The sequence below is a fragment of the Oncorhynchus tshawytscha genome, linkage group LG12 (assembly GCF_018296145.1).
Source record: "Oncorhynchus tshawytscha isolate Ot180627B linkage group LG12, Otsh_v2.0, whole genome shotgun sequence".
In the NCBI taxonomy this organism is placed as follows: domain Eukaryota; kingdom Metazoa; phylum Chordata; class Actinopteri; order Salmoniformes; family Salmonidae; genus Oncorhynchus; species Oncorhynchus tshawytscha.
In genome coordinates, this window is record NC_056440.1 from 65511783 (window position 1) to 65532481 (window position 20699).

Here is a 20699-nt window from a genome sequence, read left to right on the forward strand (position 1 = left end):
ATCGCTCTCCCTGTTAGATATATTATGCACTTATATGGCTTTGTAGCAAATGTAATCAACATTAGCTAGTGCTCATAGTAGCAGAAAACGTCAACAAGTGATATGAGCGATGGAGAGAGATGTGAGGAGAAAGGGAAAGTGAAGTTACAGCCTAACTCTATCCAATCATAGCAGTAGGATCAAGTTACAATCCGCCCATTCCTTGACAGCCCATTGAGTTATTTCAAATTTTGTCATAGCAGCGGAGTTGTTTAGAGTTGCTTCCTGACGGCAACAAAAAAAATACAAATAGATTCCAGATCACAGAAAATGACTAAAAATACTAGTTTCATAAGAATCCATGATCACAAATCATGACGTTATGTTGGACCCATTTGCATTGAATAGATTTTCTCTTATATTCTCAAACTAACAGCAGTGCCTATATGATGTCCTTCCATACAGGCGTGACATGCTGGAGTGATGCTGCTGTGCAAATATCGTTGATTAGTAGTCTAATATAAGTCCCAAATAGAAGGGAACCAGATTGTCATCTGTAGCACCATAGACTCCACTGATCAACCAAAACAAGCTCAATAACTCAATGCATGCACACATTCTTTTTGAATATGCATTCACATGTATTGTGAGTATTTTATTTATTTATGTAACCAGGTAGGCAAGTTTAGAAAAGTTCTCATTTACAATTGCGACCTGGCCAAGATAAAGCAAAGCAGTTCGACACATACAACGACACAGAGTTACACATGGAGTAAAACAAACATACGGTCAATAATACAGTAGAAAAATAAGTCTATATACAAAGTGAGCAAATGAGGTGAGATAAGGGAGGTAAAGGGGAAAAAAAGGCCATGGTGGCGAAGTAAATACAATATAGCAAGTAAAACACTGGAATGGTAGATTTGCAGTGGAAGAATGTGCAAAGTAGAGATATAAATAATGGGGTGCAAAGGAACAAAATAAATAAATACAGTAGGGGAAGAGGTAGTTGTTTGGGTTAAATTATAGATGGGCTATGTACAGGTGCACTAATCTGTGAGGTGTTCTGACAGCTGGTGCTTAAAGCTAGTGAGGGATGTAAGTGTTTCCAGTTTCAGAGATTTTTGTAGTTCGTTCCAGTCATTGGCAGCAGAGAACTGGAAGGAGAGGCGGCCAAAGGAAGAATTGGTTTTGGGGGTGACCAGAGAGATATACCTGCTGGAGCGCGTGCTACAGGTGGGTGCTGCTATGGTGACCAGCGAGCTGAGATAAGGGGGGACTTTACCTAGCAGGGTCTTGTAGATGACCTGGAGCCAGTGGGTTTGGCGACGAGTATGAAGCGAGGGCCAGCCAACGAGAGCGCACAGGTCGCAGTGGTGGGTAGTATATGGGGCTTTGGTGACAAAACGGATGGCACTAGACTGCATCCAATTTATTGAGTAGGGTATTGGAGGCTATTTTGTAAATGACATCGCCGAAGTCGATGATTGGTAGGATGGTCAGTTTTACAAGGGTATGTTTGGCAGCATGAGTGAAGGATGCTTTGTATGCGAAATAGGAAGCCAATTCTAGATTTAACTTTGGATTGGAGGTGTTTGATGTGAGTCTGGAAGGAGAGTTTACAGTCTAACCAGACACCTAGGTATTTGTAGTTGTCCACATATTCTAAGTCAGCCGTCCAGAGTAGTGATGTTGGACAGGCGGGCAGGTGCAGGCAGCGATCGGTTGAAGAGCATGCATTTAGTTGTATTTAAGAGCAATTGGAGGCCACGGAAGGAGAGTTGTATTGCATTGAAGCTCGCCTGGAGGGTTGTTAACACAGTGTCTAAAGAAGGGCCAGAAGTATACAGAATGGTGTCATCTGCGTAGAGGTGGATCGGAGACTCTCACCAGCAGCAAGAGTGACATCATTGATGTATACAGAGAAGAGAGTTGGTCCAAGAATTGAACCCTGTGGCACCCCCATAGAGACTGCCAGAGGCCCGGGCAACAGACCCACCGATTTGACACACTGAACTCTATCAGAGAAGTAGCTGGTGAACCAGGCGAGGCAATCATTTGAGAAACCAAGGCTGTTGAGTCTGCCGATGAGGATGTGGTGATTGACAGAGTCGAATGCCTTGGCCAGGTCAATGAATACGGCTGCACAGTATTGGTTCATATCGATGGTGGTTAAGATATTGTTTAGGACCTTGAGCCTGGCTGAGGTACACCCACGAAGAGCTCGGAAACCAGATTGCATAACGGAGAAGGTATGGTGGGATTCGAAATGGTCGGTAATCTGTTTGTTGACTTGGCTTTCGAAGACCTTAGAAAGGCAGGGTAGGATAGATATAGGTCTGTAGCGGTTTGGGTCTAGAGTGTCCCCCCCTTTGAAGAGGGGGGTGACCGCAGTTTCTTTCCAATCTTTGGGAATCTCAGACGACACGAGAGGTTGAACAGGCTAGTAATAGAGGTGGCAAAAAATTTGGCAAATCATTTTAGAAAGAAAGGGACCAGACTGTCTAGCACGGCTGATTTGTAGGGGTCCAGATTTTGCCGCTCTTACAGAAGATCAGCTGACTGGATTTGGGGGAAGGGGGAAGGCTTGGGCGAGTTGCTGTGGGGGGTACAGTGCTGTCGACCGGGGTAGGGGTAGCCAGGTGGACAGCATGGCCAGCCGTAGAAAAATGCTTATTGTAATTCTCAATTATAGTGGATTTATCGGTGGTGACAGTGTTTCCTATCTTCAGTGCAGTGGGCAGCTGGGAGGAGGTGTTCTTATTCTCCATGGACTTTACAGTGTCCCAGAACTTTTTTGAGTTTGTGTTGCAGGAAGCAAATTTCTGCTTGAAAAAGCTAGCCTTGGCTTTTCTAACTGCCTGTGTATATTGGTTTCTAGCTTCCCTGAAAAGTTGCATATCATGGGGGCTGTTCGATGCTAATGCAGAACGCCATAGGATGTTTTTGTGTTGGTTAAGGGCAGTCAGGTCTGAAGAAAACCAAGGGCTATATCTGTTCCTGGTTGTCAATTTCTTGAATGGGGCATGCTTATTTAAGCATCCTCTAGCATCCTCTACTGACGAGATGAGATCAATATCCTTCCAGGATACCCCGGCCAGGTTGATTAGAAAGGCCTGCTCGCTGAAGTGTTTCAGGGAGCGTTTGACAGTGATGAGTGGAGGTCGTTTGACCGCGTTTGACCGCCTATGCCATCTTAATTTACCCAGTTTATTAAGAGATGTACCATTCAAATAAAATTATGTAGTTTTAAAATGTTTTAATTAAGGCGTATGTGTTAAAAAAAAAAAAAAATAATTGATGAATTAATGCATACATGGCTGTCTCTTGGAAATGTAATGATATTGAATATCGGCCTAAAATATCGGCCATAGGCCTCTAAAATTGGTATGGGCATTAGCCCTAAAAAATCCATATTGGTCGTTCTCTAAACAGAACATGCAACTCAAAGATGCAACGGCATGCGTCCTTACCGAATTCAGTTTGAAGAAGTTAGAATAACTGGCCATGTTTACTGTTCCTCTGCCAACAAGACAAGTAATGAACAGCAAAATCACTAGCCTATGTCAATCTACTATCCTCCATAGTAGAAAGTTGACCTACTCTGTTGGTCAGCTCGTTGTTCTGTGTGAAAAAAAAATTTCAAAACAGTCTCTGGGACAGTTGTGGGACAATAGATTCCATATTCATACAACCAGTACATTGAGGCTGATGCAACAGATCAGAACTTTTGGCTTAAAATTATGATTCACAATTGAATTCCACAGTCTGCTTACTGTGACTGGCTAGTTTGACCTGATGATGGTGGGTGTTGTTGCGTTGCGAGCCAGTCGGAGGTAGGCCTAATCTGATTCCAAGAGGTGGTCTCTAGTCAAAATTAGATTAGCTGGACAGAAACAGGCTGCAGGTCACGATCTCTGAGCCTTGTGTGACACCAACGGCTGCCCTTAATCCAGGACCTGGCTTCCTTTCACTTTTACAACAAACACAGATGGAGAAAAAATAAAGAGTGAGAAGACCAAAGATGCATAGACGACACAGATCATATTCTGAGATGTGATATGGGACCTGATAAAGATAATGCACAGTCTATAAAACCAAACCTCTCAACCTACCTTGTGATGCGTTTCACTCAATGGTTAACAAACCTCGGCTAGTTAGTTTCTTCCCCTGTCATACTGAATGGAATCAATGACAAACTAGGAAGCACATGGAAGGGAAATTATAAATATCCACTCTGTTAACCCCTCTGTCCATGCACTGCTCACTGCATTGGTCTAAAATGGTCTTCTTTCATCTGTGTTAAGATATTGTTTGAGTGAGACGTTATGGCGCTGTACTAATGATCAACCACACACACACACACACACACACACGACCTGAACAATTTGATCAATGGCTCTTGGACTGGTTGTGTGGAAAGAAGCCGGCTGTAAAAGTTCATCTGCTCTAAACTAACTTCTACACTCCTTGTGACTCCTCTTAAACATTGTACTGCAACTGGGCTACAACTCAAATATTGCCACTCATTAAGTAATTTATTTGAGCTATTTTCCCCAACAACATTGTTCCAAGTGGAACATTGATTTGAATAACAGAGAACATTGAGAATCCTCATTTTGTTATTTTTGATCAAATTCACCTTAGCTATTCCTACGAAACATCCGGCCAACCTCGCAGGAAGTTGACTGGAGGCTGAGGGTATGAGCCCCTGTGTTGTTAGTCACACATTGTGGTTGTTTTTTTCTTTCAGGTGGTTGATTCATCTCTGTCTCTGTGTGAAGAATAGATCTGCTCTGGGATTCAATTCCATGGAGAGCATTGTCATAAAACATTCATCAGTGGATGGCTTAGGTGACAGGACATGGCACTTGCCATGCATTAGGAAGTAGCTGAGAAGACCAGACCTGCTCAATTGGATTAATGAAGCCATTATGTTTTTTTCTCAGGTAGTGAGAGATTGTGACTGGTCTGGGGCTGAGGATGGTTTCATTTGGTTTCTAGTGTTCAGGTACCCTAGATGGAGATATGAATGTTCCTTTGGTTATGCACAGATAGAGACCTCAGTTCAGCTGTGTGGTGGGTCAGTGCATTGGGAACCTGTTTGTTTTTTTGCAATGTCCTTGTTGGATGTGTGCTGGTGACCACGTCTATAATGATGTCACTAGTCCATGTGGTCCTTGCACCTGTATTTGGGCAGCGGGCACAGCAGCAAGAGATGAGGGTTGATGACGGTACGGTGACACTGGTAATGCGTAAGCCAACTGTGCTCTGATTGGGCTTGCCCACTAGATGTCAACACATGGAGGATGTGAACATTTACATTAATCCCTGACACCAGAGCTGGTGACCCCTCATTTTGTTCTCCACCACCCCTCCAGCTTTCCTGGAGAGAGTGAGAGGGGACAGATTTGTTGTTGGGTGATACCGTGGAAGCATTTTATTACTCCATCCCTTAGTTGTCAGGCGCATTTGAATCATGCCGCTGTTAGGTTGGCCAAATTGAGACTGAAGGACATTGCAACGGTTGTGATTGTCATAGTTGTCTTTGGGAAAACCTTTTTGTTGTGGCTTGAGTGGACTCTTGCTGATTATATAGGTTACTGTTGGGTGTGAGGATCACAGTGGACAGGTTAGGCTAGGTCTACTTATCAAAAGTTTTGTTTCGCTTTACTGATTTTGGTTGACATTTATGTGGTGAATACTTTTAGCACCTCTTTGTCGCAACAATTTCACCATGTTTCAGTCATACATCGGATGGCAACATCTTCCTTCCGGTTGAACAAATCTGAGACAACACTTTTGACGTCATCATTCAACATTCACTCAAGATTGTATTTTTCAGTATCAATGTTTTACAAAGTAGGTGGGCCATATGTGACGTGTGCTTCAATGGTTTGTATTGGTTTGCCTTCAGGAGTATATTTTGCAAAGATGTTGACTTCTCCCTCTGGGCTCATACCAGAGTAGCACCTGATTTGAATAGAAAATTGATGGCTGCCCAGACAGCTTTAGATGTCAAGGGAGGCCGTGGGTGGTGTTTAAAGATTTAACAGATTTTTTAAACACATGGGTTACCGGTGCTTACTGAGATGATCCTGCAGTATTTACAGTAACTCTGGCAGTTGTAGAATTATCCACCTGTAAATGGTAGGCTAACTTCTTTATTTGAGCGTTTTGTATGTGTCTGTACTTCTCCTCATTTTCTCATGAGAAGAGACAACTCTCTTATGGAAAGTGCTCCCATGTTCCCTGTTGCTATGGTGTCAGTGGCAGCCCTCATGTAGGCTTGGTTGTAAACATATCAGGAGTGTTGTAAATAGCTCACTGCAGGTGCCAGCCCTCTGAATGTGTTTCTCCCTGCCTGGGTTGCACATCAGATGTGTTGCTGTGAAGGTAAGTCTATTCTTTATCCTTCCTTGTCTCTTCATTTAGTGTTGTCCCACCATAATGTAGCCTAGCCACCCTGCACCTTTATCCTTCCTTGTCTCTTCATTTAGTGTTGTCCCACCATAATGTAGCCTAGCCACCCTGCACCTTTATCCTTCCTTGTCTCTTCATTTAGTGTTGTCCCACCATAATGTAGCCTAGCCACCCTGCACCTTTATCCTTCCTTGTCTCTTCATTTAGTGTTGTCCCACCATAATGTAGCCTAGCCACCCTGCACCTTTATCCTTCCTTGTCTCTTCATTTAGTGTTGTCCCACCATAATGTAGCCTAGCCACCCTGCACCTTTATCCTTCCTTGTCTCTTCATTTAGTGTTGTCCCACCATAATGTAGCCTAGCCACCCTGCACCTTTATCCTACTTTGGCTGTTTGTGTTTTTCTCAATGGCCTCCATTTCTATTTGACAAGCTTCCAATGACAATGCAACCGACCTGTTGAACAAGCTGATAGAAAAAGGTCTGTGAACACCGTAACAAGACAAGTGGTGGGAGGGGAGGGGGACAGAAGGGGTGTTAACAGTCATTCAGCCAAAATCACAGTGCCACGCCCCAGGTGCTAGGGCTAGTGAGAGCAAGCAGCAGGAATGTGAGGGAAATGAATGGGAGTGTAAGTCCTGCCTTTCCCATGGTGAGTGGTCTCTCTTTACACTTTTACTTCGACATAGAGTTGTGCAGTCAAAACTGAACACAAGGGTGGCACATGCTATGGGAACGATTTTTAACTGTGTGGACGTTTTGAGATCAACTTTGCCTGGATTTGCCTCTAAAGAAGGTGAATCTTTGAACAGTAGGCTGCATGTGGCAGATCATAGGCTTGGCAGAGTTAGGCTAAATAAAGTGTACCCATATCTTAATTATATTTTAAACCCTATGCCCCCATGTATAGTAACAGCATTCTTTCTTTGAGAAATGGGATGGTAGCATCTTCCCTTCATTCATTTTAGTTTCGAAGCAGATCAAATAAAATAATTGGCATCTTAAATCCAGTTTTGGAACTGAACTGGTTCACTTTCTGAACTCTGTCAGAATAGGAGAGGAAATGAAGTTATCCTCATTTTCAGTCTGACTTGATCAAGTTCACAGAACAGCAAAACAGGGTGTAAGAATATAGAGCGTGTTAGAATGGAGGCAACACATGGTGTCAAGTCAATGTGTTTATTTAGCCAGTTAATGATATTGACCCTTGTTTTTCTTTTCCCCATGCGAAAGGAAAATCGTGTTTAGCGATGTGAAAAGAAAGCACTGTGCTCTGTTTGCGAGGGAGGAAACTATGCAGCAGAATAGGAATTTTCACTCTTTATAAAGTCCTGGGACTGTGGAAACACTAAAACAGGCCAGCCACTGATTCGAGAGCAGAGTACATATTTTCTGTCTGTGCGGTCTGCATTCTGTTTACTGGAAGGGCCCCGTGCAGAGTGCACATGTTCCCGCATGTGCCATCAGTGTGGCCAGGGAGGACTGGTAGAGGGACTGGTAAACGGAGTGGCAGACTCAGAGAATTGGAGAGAAAGTGTGTGTGTTTGTTCATGCCTTTCTTTTCTGAAGGGGTTACCTAACGTAGAAGCATTAAACCACACCAGGTCTGCTTGTGCTGCTCCAACGTGAAGCTTGGGCGAGGAGGCGGCAGAGATGGTCATTTTCAGGCCCCTCTGTGTGGGAAACTGTGTGTTCATCCAGAATGAGCAGTGCTGTGGGACTCCCGAGGCCTGTAGGCTGGTTTTCACTGCTTGCTTCCCAGGTTCGTCTGTAGTAGACAGCCAGCGGTAACAATGGGAGGGTTAAGTATCTGACACACACACCAAACCCCGGGACTCAGCTGCAAGTAATTAAAGCTGGCAGTTGGCAGAGAGTCAGGCGACTGTAATGGCCGCTGTTAGTTCATACCATAATATTTGGAAGATGAATAGGGTCTGGTAGTAAACGTGTTGTCATGTTGTTGACCTAAGGCTTTCGAGCTCCCCTCCCTCTGTCCCGTTCGCCCTGAGGGGGGAGTCCGAGGGAGAAAGGCCCTCTGTCAATCCTGCTCTCTCTACTGTAATCAGTTCTGAAACGCTACTTATTGACATGCCAGGGCTTTTGCTGTGACCTGCGTAGTCTTGTTTTTTCCATAGAAGTCGTTTATCCCTGAGGTGTTACCATCTCCGGTTTGGAAGTAAAAGATGGTTTCCTTCTCAGAGAACCTTCAGCAGGCCATTCATTTGATTCTATTTTGATATGATTGCATGGATTCATTCAGATCTGGTGTTGCAATCTCAATCATAAAGTGAAAAGTAGCTTATTGAGCTTTTTGCCTTGTAAAATATAAAAAGGATCAGCAGGGGCTTTACTAGGACACAAAAAGCAATCGATTCAAATGATAATTGGGATAGGGAATTTGATGCTCAGTAGGACTTGTTTGTTTAGGCTGACGATGGCCCTATATTCCCACTACGAGATATGAAGGTCTGAGGAGCGGGGTGGTGAAATAAAATGTAACTTTTCAATTCACATTACATCCTTGCTTTACCTTTCGTTGTGGCTGGCAACACCACATTCTTTGTCCGCAGCTCAAATTTAACATAAATATCACAGTAGCCACTAGCCAGTAGGCACAAACTATTCAACATTGACATACTTTTCTTCTAAAACATATTACATTGTTGAATAATGCAACCAAACCATATTACACTCTTGAATAATACAACAATTCACAAACATGTATGTGCAGACAATTAAAGGGTTTATTTCTCGTCTATAGGCTACACTCTACATTTTAGCTTCAAGACAAAAGCACAGAGTTGCTATAACGGCATGTTTTCATCAAGTAAATTTAGCCTATCAAAGCTGTTTTATATGGAAGCCTATAACTGCTACACAAAACAAGAATGCTTCATGATTTGTCAAAGTGCACAATTAGTCTGATCTGCAGTCTGATCAACTGGGGTCTACTGATAACAACTACAGCTGCAGGTAGCCTAGAGAACCCTATGCGATCTGATCCCATCTGCGCCTGGCCAGGGGAAACGTAACATGTTTTTATAGTCTACGCTATGTATTTATAGGAGGGATGTAACGATTCACTCGATTTTCAGATGTTTAACGTCGGTCCGCAAACCTCAAAACGATCCAAATGTAGCATGCATCCCTCAGGAAATCGATTCTAACATTGCGAATCGCCGGTTCAAATGTGTTTTTATGACAACTGATGTGTCCTCTCATTCACTGTCGAACTAGCCATATAACTGTTGACAGTCATTGATCTACAAGTAATTTTGCATGCCAAACTAGCCCAGGGATTATCAGTAGCCTAGTCAAACTGCACACTGTGCCCAGCTTTGCGTTCTGACCAACGCGAGTTATGCTCCCTGTCCCTGCAGGACCATGTACATCTGTGTGGCACCTTCAGCATTCAAATGCTAAAAGGCCTTGCAGGATATTAGGCTTTATTATTTGAGTGACAGCACATGTAATTTGCTCGATTGTTATCAATGTGCTTACAATAGATGTTTCAATTGTTCAGGTTCACCATCAGCAGTAGTTTTGCTTTAATTGATCAGTGCACGCTGAGTGTACAAAACATTAGGAACACCTGCTCTTTCCGTGACATAGACTGACCAGGTGAAAGCTATGGTCCCTTATTGATGGCACCTGTTAAATCCACTTCAATCAGTGTAGAGAAGGGGAGGAGACGGGTTAAAGAAAGACTTAAACAGGGTATGGTAGTAGATGCCAGGCATACCGGTTTGAGTGTGTCAAGAACTGAAGCGCTGCTGGGTTTTTACACTCAACAGATTCCTGTGTGTATCAATGTTCTACCAACCGAAGGACATCCAGCCAACTTGACACAACTTTGGGACGCATTGGAGTCAACATGGGCCAGCATCCCTGTGGAACGCTTTCGACATCTTGTTGAGTCCATGCCCTGACAAATTGAGTCTGTTCTGAGGGCAAAAGTGGTGCAACTCAACATTAGGAAGATGTTCCTAATGTTTTGTACACTCAGTGTATATGGTAATTAGATATACAGGGTAAAGTTGATCATTTCATAACAAGGAATCACTTTTGGGAGGTGCTCGGCATTACTAACACAGGAAGAGTAAAGAAGCTCGCTAAACAGTTGCGCTATATATTCATTGGGTATGTCATAGCTAATTTGTTAATGATAAATATTGATACATTACTTGCTCAAACTTAATCTGCAAAAATGACAAGTTAATTAGTAGGTGATGGGGATTTCAAAGTGGGGAGACAAGAAACCATAAAGCTACATTGCCCCCCTAATCTGGTGGTAGATGCCTAGTCTCCCTTATGGCTCAGATCAGGTGCCTACACAGTACACACCATAGACATACATCACTTACAGACAGACCGGCAGATCCTGGCCCAGCGAGGCCCAACTCATGAGCTCCATCAGCAACAGGTTTTAATTTAGAATGGAAAATGAATGTGTTTATGCAACAAATGTTACTGCATCTCAAACCATCAATTTGTTCTCTACTCAAACTGAATCGCACCAAATCATTTCAAACTAAAACGTATCGTTCATGTATTGTATCGGAGCCCATGTATCTAAATACACATTAAATCGTTGTGAAAGGGAAAGATGCACATTCCCAATTTATAGCCTAAAATGGGCCCATTTATTTGTGTTCTAAGAAAATGTGAATGTGATCAAATGTGGTTTATAGTCACACTTCGGGTAGCGAGGCTACCTAGTCCTTTTTAATCCAAAGTTGGAATGAATCCATCAACACAATAGTAGTGACTTGCTGTATGAGCAACCCTGCATACAGTGAGCTCAGCCTTGTTTGTTTTTATCCAATTGCAGTTGTCTCTTAATCTGTGTGAAGGGTTGTAATGTTTTTTAGTTTTTACATATGACTAGATTTTTTACAGTGATTTATTACTATGTCATATGCTTCAAATAGGGTCCGGATTTGGTTAGGTTAGCCTACTACCAGATCAGGAAAAGCTCTAGGCCCCAGGAAAACAATTGCCCCCCACCCCAACACCACTCTGGGACCTGTGGTCTCTGAAATCACCACACAATGTTACAAATAAAACATTTGTATGATCAACATTTGACATGTTTTAGGTGGTGGGGATGGGCTTCCATAGTTTTACATGGCTCAGTGCAGCCGGCACCTACTGCGACAATTTCAGAATGTAGCAGGCTGTTACTGTATTTTCAGGTAAAAACTGCTCTGGTATTGCCATTTATACTGTAGGAGTGTTGGCTCAATGAGACAATTCTGTTTGCACTGCCCTGCTTCAAGGGGGTGCTTCAAGGGGGGCAACTGCCGTGCCATGCGCTTCCTCCGAAGGTAACAGTTGAGACATAGAAAGTAAGCAAGTTTACATTTGAGTAATATGTGTAGCCAACGGTATGTTAGGAAAAGTCTAGTAAGTGTGAAGAGGCTCCATCTGCAGAACCATATAGTCCTATTGAATGGAGGGAGTTGGAAGGTGTGAATGTTCTGGTCGTCATCACAAGTAGTGTAGCGCTTGAAGTCAACTCCCTCCACACCCGCCTTTCTCCAGTCCTCCTCAGCCCCTTTGGTTTTCAGTGTGGTGCTCATCAGCATACTAAACATGGCTCGGGGGGCATTGTGCTCTTGTTCCTCTAAATAGCTCCCTGCCATTTTTCAGGGAGGTGGCCGAGCGAGATGTCCAAGGCCCCTGGCACAGACACGTGGGGATGGGGGTTGGTAGGTGGTGGGGGCACCAGGCAGCAGCTGATAGGCCAGGCTGTGGAGACATGGCAGGAATCTGGACTGGGGCTGTATTTATCACTATGCTCTTGTTGTTATAGTACATTTATAAACTGCTAGGTCATTTTCCAGAGCGATGGCCAGGCAGGACAATGCTCTGGGCCCGGTACAGGGTCAGTGTCAACCGCCAAAGGCATGCTGTACCATGTTTACGAAGGTTATTGTTTCTCCCTGTTGAAATGTTTTCTTGATGTCTGTAAGGAGAGCCTATGAGTATAGCCTTTTAAGTGAAAGGCATTTTACAATTTTGAAAATTGACCATCTTCCTTACATTTTGAAAAGGAGGAGCTGTAATTTTGCTGTATTTAAACTTGTCTTTTAGAATTCTGAAAGAGCTTCATGTACAGTAAATCTGCTGACTTCTTTGCAAGCTCTCTCATGCTGTGAGATTACGAACAGCCTTTCAAGTGGGACTCGACTCACCTCCTGAACCCCCCCTCTCTCATTTCTCTTCTCTCTCTACACAGAATCAGTGTATGACCTTCTCCCCAAAGAGCTGCAGCTGCCATCCTCCACTCAGCAAAACCCAGCAGCAGCCATGAGCCAGAAGAGCGGTGGAGAGGCGGTTCCTCCTCCCTCAACTGCCCTTGACTCAGGTAAGCCCCTCCTCCTCTACCCCCTCTTCTCTTCTGCCTCCATGGTAACAGTGAGCAGTGCTGGTAATGGTTCCATCCTGTTTCCTGGAGTCAACCCTTCTTTAGGCTACCTGCAAGACCACTTCCAACTACATTAGGGGTACGCAGCACACAGTCTGTACCTGTAGGCTTACACCTGCATGTAGAGAGTACAGCCAATAGGCAAAGGAGCAGCTGCTGAAGACCGGAGTTATGAGGCCTTATTGCCCTCTCCCTTGGGCGTCCTGTAGCCCTCAGCAAACATACTGCATGCAATGCTAGCCAGCCATCCCTGGGCCCTGGGGGCTTGCTCACGTCTCTGAAGACTGTGAACAGTTCTAACTGTGAGTGATGGGAACGACCTGTTCCTGTTTTTTTGTTTTGGTGTGCATTATCCCCTGGGTTTTACACAGAGATAATTATTGCAGACATGCGGAACTATGAGCACCTTTATATCATGATCTGTTGCTGGTTGCTATAAACCTCACAGCTCAGATGTAATCAGCTCCAGCTGCAGCCCCTTTTAGAATCCCAATCAGAGGGCTAGACTGAAAATGGGATGTAGTAAAGCATTGCCTTGTTTTGTGCTGACACAATGATTCTATACAGGGACTCTAGGATCCAAACATCTCTTTATGACATAGGCCTACAGGTTGCAAGCAGATCAGAAAGGCCTCTTTTAATGTGCTTTAGGGTAGACATTTTTAAAGGTTTTCCCATCAGGGCATAGGGGCTGTAACACACAATCAGAGAGGGCATTCTTGCTCTCCATAGAAATCCAACTTCATGATCCTAGCCCAACAATTGGCTATAAGGATTGCACTGTTTTCAGTGGTTGGGTTATGCCAAAACAAAGTCATGCCTACAGTCCTTGCTGGGAACACTGTGCCTTGCAGTTGGAGTCTAAGGAAACCCTCTTCATTCCATGCCATTAGAGGACACCCCTGATTCTTTCGGGGCACACAAGACCTACAGTCCCCATCTTCTTGGGCTGTCTGAATGATCTTCATTACGGCAGTCTGTCTTTTTGGGGTCCACTAAATCATGAAAAGCTAAATGTACCCCATTAATTGACAATAGCAATTGGCTCTCAGTCTGTTATTGTACATTTGTGAAGATAAATGTTATAAAAATGCAAACCATCTCTCTTTGGGACAAGTCAGAAGCCGGGTACAAAACCATTTCGGTACTGCTCACAAAATCATTGTTTGAGATCCAAAAATGTTGAGTAATTCAGTGATAACTCTTTGCAAAATTCCAGAAATATCACTAACTGTTTACTTATGTGTTTTGCAGCTATTTTGCTTAACCAGTTACTGCCACACCATTAGTTCAAGTAGTATCTTCTGACACCATGCATCAGTCTGTGTAAGGCTAAATGGTACATCTAGTACACTACAGTTCTTCCACATAAGGAATCCAGAAAATCACTGAAACTAGTGTTTGCAACTGTAGGCCTAAATGTTAATTAAACCAATATCATATTCAAAGGAAGAGAAAAAATATAAAACAAAACACCTTTTTCTGGTTAAATTTGTCACAACCTGAACGTTCAAAATGCAATTCACTTTAGCTCTTTTTACTCTGCCCCTTACCAAAGTGCCCCGGTTTAGAGTGAGTTTCAGTAGAACCAGAAGTCTGTTGCCTTCGGACATCAGTGCTTCAATGCAGCCAATGCAGCCCTCAGACAAGGCGGGACATACTGGCTGTAGCTGGAGGAAGGTGAAGTATTTTTCAGTTTACATGAAATTTAATTTGGGACTGTAGATTTTACTGCAAATTGGCCTTACTACTTCTGGCTATCTCTTCTTTTCACTTTTTTTTGTAAACTTTTTTTGTTCCCCAAATCTTTGGAATCAAGTATTGAAAAAATACTTTGACATTAAAATGTAGGTTTCTATTGGTTCTCTGTCAAATGAGGACAACTCTTTAATTTTAGGCTGTTCAGCAGTTCAGGTTAGTTTTTTTTGGTCACACCAGACAATTTTGCCCGTCGCTTTGGCTCTTTGTTCAAGTAGTTTCTCCCTCCCCGTATCCCTGCACAGCCTTCCTCCATTTGCCACCATATAGCTCTCTGCTGAAGCATCTCTGCCCTGGCCTTTTTACACCTTTACTGTTCTGTGCTGTTACTGTACTTTGCAAGGCGGGTGCATGCTGGCTGTGATATTACCCTACTCCCATCACCCATCCGTGGCCTGCCCTGCTACTTTTTATAGCTTGGCCTGGCTGTCACCACATCCCTGATGCCAGTGTCCTTACTGTTTAGCTCTATACGGCTGCACACTTCCATGTTCCTATCCCTGTTCTTATCCCTGTCCTGCCACCCCTGCCTGTAACCTTAAGGCTTCATTACGTTTGTCCTGTTTGTCCCCTCCCCTGACCACTCTTCTTTGAGATATGGCTGAATGGAGATGCAGCATCACTACAGGTTGACTTCAGCTGTTGTGTGGGAATGTTGGCTGTTTCTAGTCAACTCTTGCCATACAAAATTCATATTGCTTTTACTTTGCTGATTAGCTCTCCCTTTTTTTTCTAATTGATGTAACGTGTTATTGATTTCCATCTAGAAGTCGGAAATGGGCATGAATTATTTGTTGTCTGAGGTCAACTTTCTTCCTTGCCTTTCAGTCAGTCTATATAGTACTAATGCCAGGCCATTTAAGGGAGGTCATTTCAAGTAGTGCACTTCACAAGAGTTGTTTTTCCGTTTTAAGTAGGTAATTGCAGTGGGAGTCTTTTTATAGGTGTACACCCATTAGAGAGGGAAATGACCTTATGTGACTTTTGCCCATAATTTCATTCAGTTCATCTTTAGGAATGTTTGTTCTGTTCAGACCTTACCATCCCAGCCACTCCGTCTCCTGCTTCCTCCCACCCATGCTAAAGGGTCAGAGTTTGCTTGTGCCAACTTAGCTTCTGCATGAGTTTAAAGTGGAAATGCATTTTATTTTACAAGCTCCAAAATGACACTCAGCCTGTACATTGAACAGCACCTGATCAATATCGTCATCCACACACCTCAGCAATATATTGACAAGTGAACATACTCCACAAAGCCTTTGAAATGTTCTTCCTTTCTTTGTTTCAATAATATTCAGCAAATGCACAAAGTGAATAGATTTTTTGTTGTTTGGATATAAGTTGTTTTGCTATTAATGAACTTAACTTGCATTTTAGCCCCAGAGGCATCGTGGTGGGTTGTGTGGCTGTCTTTCTATCAGTAGTGAAGACATTTAGTCCCAAGGGCTCTTAAGCCATCAAAATTCACCCAGGGTGTTGAGTAGGACTTCTTCTTCTTTTAGACTTCTTATTATTTTCATTTACTGCATTTACAGTTTTTTGTATTGTATTGCAACTGAGTTTTTGATGTCAGTTTTGTTTCTTTAATTCTGCATTCAAATGGTAGTGGAACACAGTGTGGAGTTAAAGGGACATTTAACAAAATATATATCTACTTCATATTCATCATCTCCAGCACCGCCCCAACATCGACATATGCAAAAATTGTGCATTTCTGTGTTTTGTAGTAAAACATATCAAGATATGGTTTTCCAATGACATCAACCAATTGGTAGATAATGTCTACAAATGTGTCAATTGTACAATGCACAACGATGATGTCATTGGAAACACTTATCTTCCTCCATCTTTTTGTTTTTAACTACAAAACATAGAAACTCACCATTTTGGCATTTGTTGATGTTGATGTTGGGGTGGTGCTGGAGATGATGAATATCACGTTGGGGGGAAAAAAGGTTTCCTTCAAGGGTTTAAGGGTAACAAAAAGCAGAACTTTGGCTTGGATGGAACATGCAATGGTCCCATAGGTGGAGGCATGGGTCTTCGGTAATGCGTTTACAATAAGAGCAAATGTTCTGTGTTTATTTGAAAATGTATTAAGTCCACGCTGTAATACACCTTGAATCCTATTGCCTCCATCTGCTGGGACTGGGCAATAATCACATTGGTTTTAAGAGCATGGTGATTTGCAGCCACTTTCAGCATTTTTGTTAAGTGGAAATTGGTAGAGTTTGTGGAAAGAATAGCCTACATATATTGAATGATACTACTGGTACTACTATTTTATGGCCAAACCAAATAGTTTCAGTGCCTTCAGAAAGTATTCATACGCCTTGACTTATTACACATTTTGTTGTGTTAAAGCCTGAGTTCAAAATGGATTTTAAAAAAGTGATCTCAACGATCTACACACAATACCACATATTGACAGAATGAAAACATGTATTTAAACATTTTAGCAAATTTATTGAAAATGAAATACAGAAATATTACATTTACATAAGTATTCACACCTCTGAGTCAACTTTCTAGAAACACCTTTGGCAGCGGTTAAAGCTGTGAGTCTTTCTGGGTAAGTCTCTAAGAACGTTCAACACCTGAATTGTGCAACATTTGACAAATGTTTTATTATTATAAAATATATCTTATTTTTTTAAAGCACTGTCAAATTGGTTGTTGATCATTGCAAGACAACTATTTTCAGGTCTTGCCATAGATTTTCAAGTAGATTTAAGTAAAAACTCTGCCACTTGGGAACATTCACTGTCTTCTTGTTAAGCAACTCCAGTGTAGATTTGGCTTTGTGTTTTAGGCTATTGTCTTGCTGAAATGTGAATGAATCTCCCAGTGTCTGATGGAAAGCAGACTGAACCAGGTGTTCCTTTAGGATTTTGCCAATGCTTAGCTCCATTCCATTATATTTTTTATCCTGAACCCCCCTCCCCCTCCCCCAGTCCTTGATTACAAGCATACCCATAACATGATGAAGTCACCACTATGCTAAAATATGGAGAGTGGTACTCAGTATGATTTCACTCAGTATTTGCACAGCTTTTCCTTCTACATTAGCTGCAGTGAAATGTCTCCACACATCAGATAGTGCCCGTGGCATTTCCCTGTAAAGATTAGAAAAAAAGGAGTAAAAAAAACAAATACAATTCCATGTACAGTTAAATAGTTAAGCAGTTATATTAAACAACTCCTTTGTATGATAAATGTTTTAAAATGAAACATGTATGGAAACAGGTGAATTAACACTCCTCAGTTAGCAGGCACAAGCAAGCTAAAACCCACATGGTAGCAAAAACTAACTAGCAGAAATTAACAAGTTAAAAGTTATTTAAACACACTTTTCTGTAGGCTACTATTTACAATTTAACAAAAAATAATGTATGTCATATAAAATCAATTCACCTGACCCTTTGCAACCCTAATTGTGGCGTAACTACAATGTTGTTGATCATCCTCAGGTTTTGCCTATCATAGCCATTAAACTCTTTAACTGTTTAAATGTCACCATTGGCCTCATGGTGAAATCCCTTAGCAGTTTCCTTACTCTCTGACAACTGAGTTAGGAAGGGCACCTGTAACTTTGTGGTGACTGAGTGTATTGAAACACCATCCAAAGTGTAATTAATAACTTCACCATGCTCAAAGGGATATTCAATGTCTGCTTTTTAAAATTATTTTTCCCTTCTTTGCGAGCATTGGAAAACCTCCCTGGTCTTTGTTTGGTCTGTGTTTGAAATTCACAGCTCGACTGAGTGACCTTACAGATAATTGTATATGTGGGGTACATATTCAAAAATCATGTTAAACACTATTATTGCACACAGAGTGAGTCCATGCAACTTATTATGTGACTTGTTAAGCACATTTTTACTTCTGAAGTTATTTAGGCTTGCCATAACAAAGAGGTTGAATAATTAACGACTCAAGGGATTTTTTTTTTTTTTTTGTAAAAATGTGGAAAAAATAATTCCACTTTGACCTTATGGGGTATCATGTGTAGGTCAGTGACAAATCTCAGATAAGCGATTTTAAATTCAGGCTGTAACACAACAAAATGTGGAAAAAATCTACCATGTGAATACTTTCTGAAGGCACTATATAAAATGTGTTCATAATACACACCATTTTATGTATGAAGTTCTCTAGCTTCAACCTATCTGTACTCTGTTCCTCTGGATGTCTCTGTACCAAACCTCCTCAGAGTAATTATACATGAAGCCTTCAACCCTTTGTCCTCCATCTCCCTTTGAATATTGAATTGCAATGCATTTCGTTAACCATAGTATTATGCACAAACGGAGCAGGTGATGACTCAAAATTCAAGCAAGAAATGAATCCCGAGTCAGCCATTTTGGTGGTTATAGCTGTCCTATTGGCCAGCTGTCTTCTTATTTTAGAATGGATGGGCTCCTATTGAACAGGATGTCTTCATTAGCACCTGTGGCTCAGCATTTCAAGGTTATCAGATGTACTGTGCTGTTTGCAGGTATAATAGTTTGTCAAGATCAAAAGGTTTAAAACCAGGCAATGCTTAACGAGGGCCAGTTTCCTGGACCGCGATTAAGCCTACTCCTGGATTAAAAAGAATCTCCAATGAAAGTGCTTTTTAGTCCAGAAATAGACTTAACTTGACGTGATGATGACCAAAGACACATTAGGCTTTAAAGAGGCTAAACAACAACGGGTTAAAAGGTGTCTGTGATAAATGCCTCTTCCTGTGGCCAGGTGCCTTTCTCCTGTGATAAATCAGACTTCCTGATTTTAAATGATTTATACCCTGGATAAAGAGATGCAGCAGTGCTCTCCTCCGTCCTCCCTGTAGGTGTCTCTGGGTTTTCTCTTCTTTAAGACCTGGCTACATTTTAAACAAACAATCAGCCAGCCTTGCTTGTTTAAACTAGAAGGCTAATGGGGGTGTGGTAGAGGGAGAGACGGAAAGGGAGATTCTATCCAACAGTTCTACTGCTCCACAGCACAGGCCAATAACAGAGGGATTTCATTCTCTCCCGCAGCGTTTGCTGTCCTGCTGTTTATTACACGGTTGTCTTTAGTTTCATTACACTCAAAGCAGGGCAACTCATTTTTAGATGAGAAAAAAATAAATTTCCTCCCTCCTCTGGACAGACAGCAGGACATAAAAGGGCAGTTGTTTGAAATGTGTACACAACTCACGGATGGGACCATTTACTCAGGCATATTTGCCAATGTACAGTAGTCTACAGAAAGCTTTTAGGCCATATAAATAAGTCTGGAGGGAGCTGTGAACCTTTACAAAGCTGGAGGGGTTTACTGGACTGGGTTTCTTTGAGGCCTTTGTTTCTCCAGTTTCTGTGAGTGTTTTTAAGTGTGGTGAGGGGGCGCTCAAAGTGGCTGCAAATCATTCACTGTGGTTCCAATCTTAGCAGGGCCTGTATGTTTCATGTTTGTTACGCTTCCTAAAATCTGCATGAACAGCACCACATCATGAAATGTGTTTCAAAGGAAAGCTTCATATTTAGATTTTCTACTTGACATCATTTTATAATGAACTAATCCATCAGCATTTCAAAACCTCTGTTCTGTTTATTCATGTTTTTAAACTGATTTTCATTTGAAATGACATGATTGTGAAAATGGAACTAGTTATTTTGCAACCTAGGATCTGCATGTGGGGTCTGTGGGAGGAAGCTTACAGCTGCCATGGGGAACAAATTGCTGTCTTGCTGCCATGGGGAACAAATTGATGTCTTGCTGGATCCCAATCTAACTAAAATGATTCCTGTCTCTTGAATAAATAAATAAATAATCTATTGGATAAAATAGCTGCTCCCAACCATCTGCAATCAGGTGGAAGTTGTTTGTCTGTTCGCTAGATTGTATGGATTTCTGCAAACAGAAGCAATGTGCTGTATGTTTTGAAAGCATTCTTGTTCATCAGAGCATAAATGGATGTATGGCTCTATACATTTCTTCTGTTTATCATGGCAACTCTACAATAAGTACAATCAGTTTAGCCACTAAAATGAATTAGAGAAAAATAAAAACCTATTAAAGCTAAGTTGTGCTCCATATTGTGGCATGGTTCCTACATATGAGTGCATTTGGAATGGGCAAAGTT

At 42.0% G+C, this 20699-nt stretch overlaps 1 pseudogene; it reads left to right on the forward strand.

The window, feature by feature from the left end:
* The window catches only part of LOC121847846, a 58544-nt pseudogene that overhangs the window by 26812 nt on the left and 11033 nt on the right, over nucleotides 1-20699 (forward strand).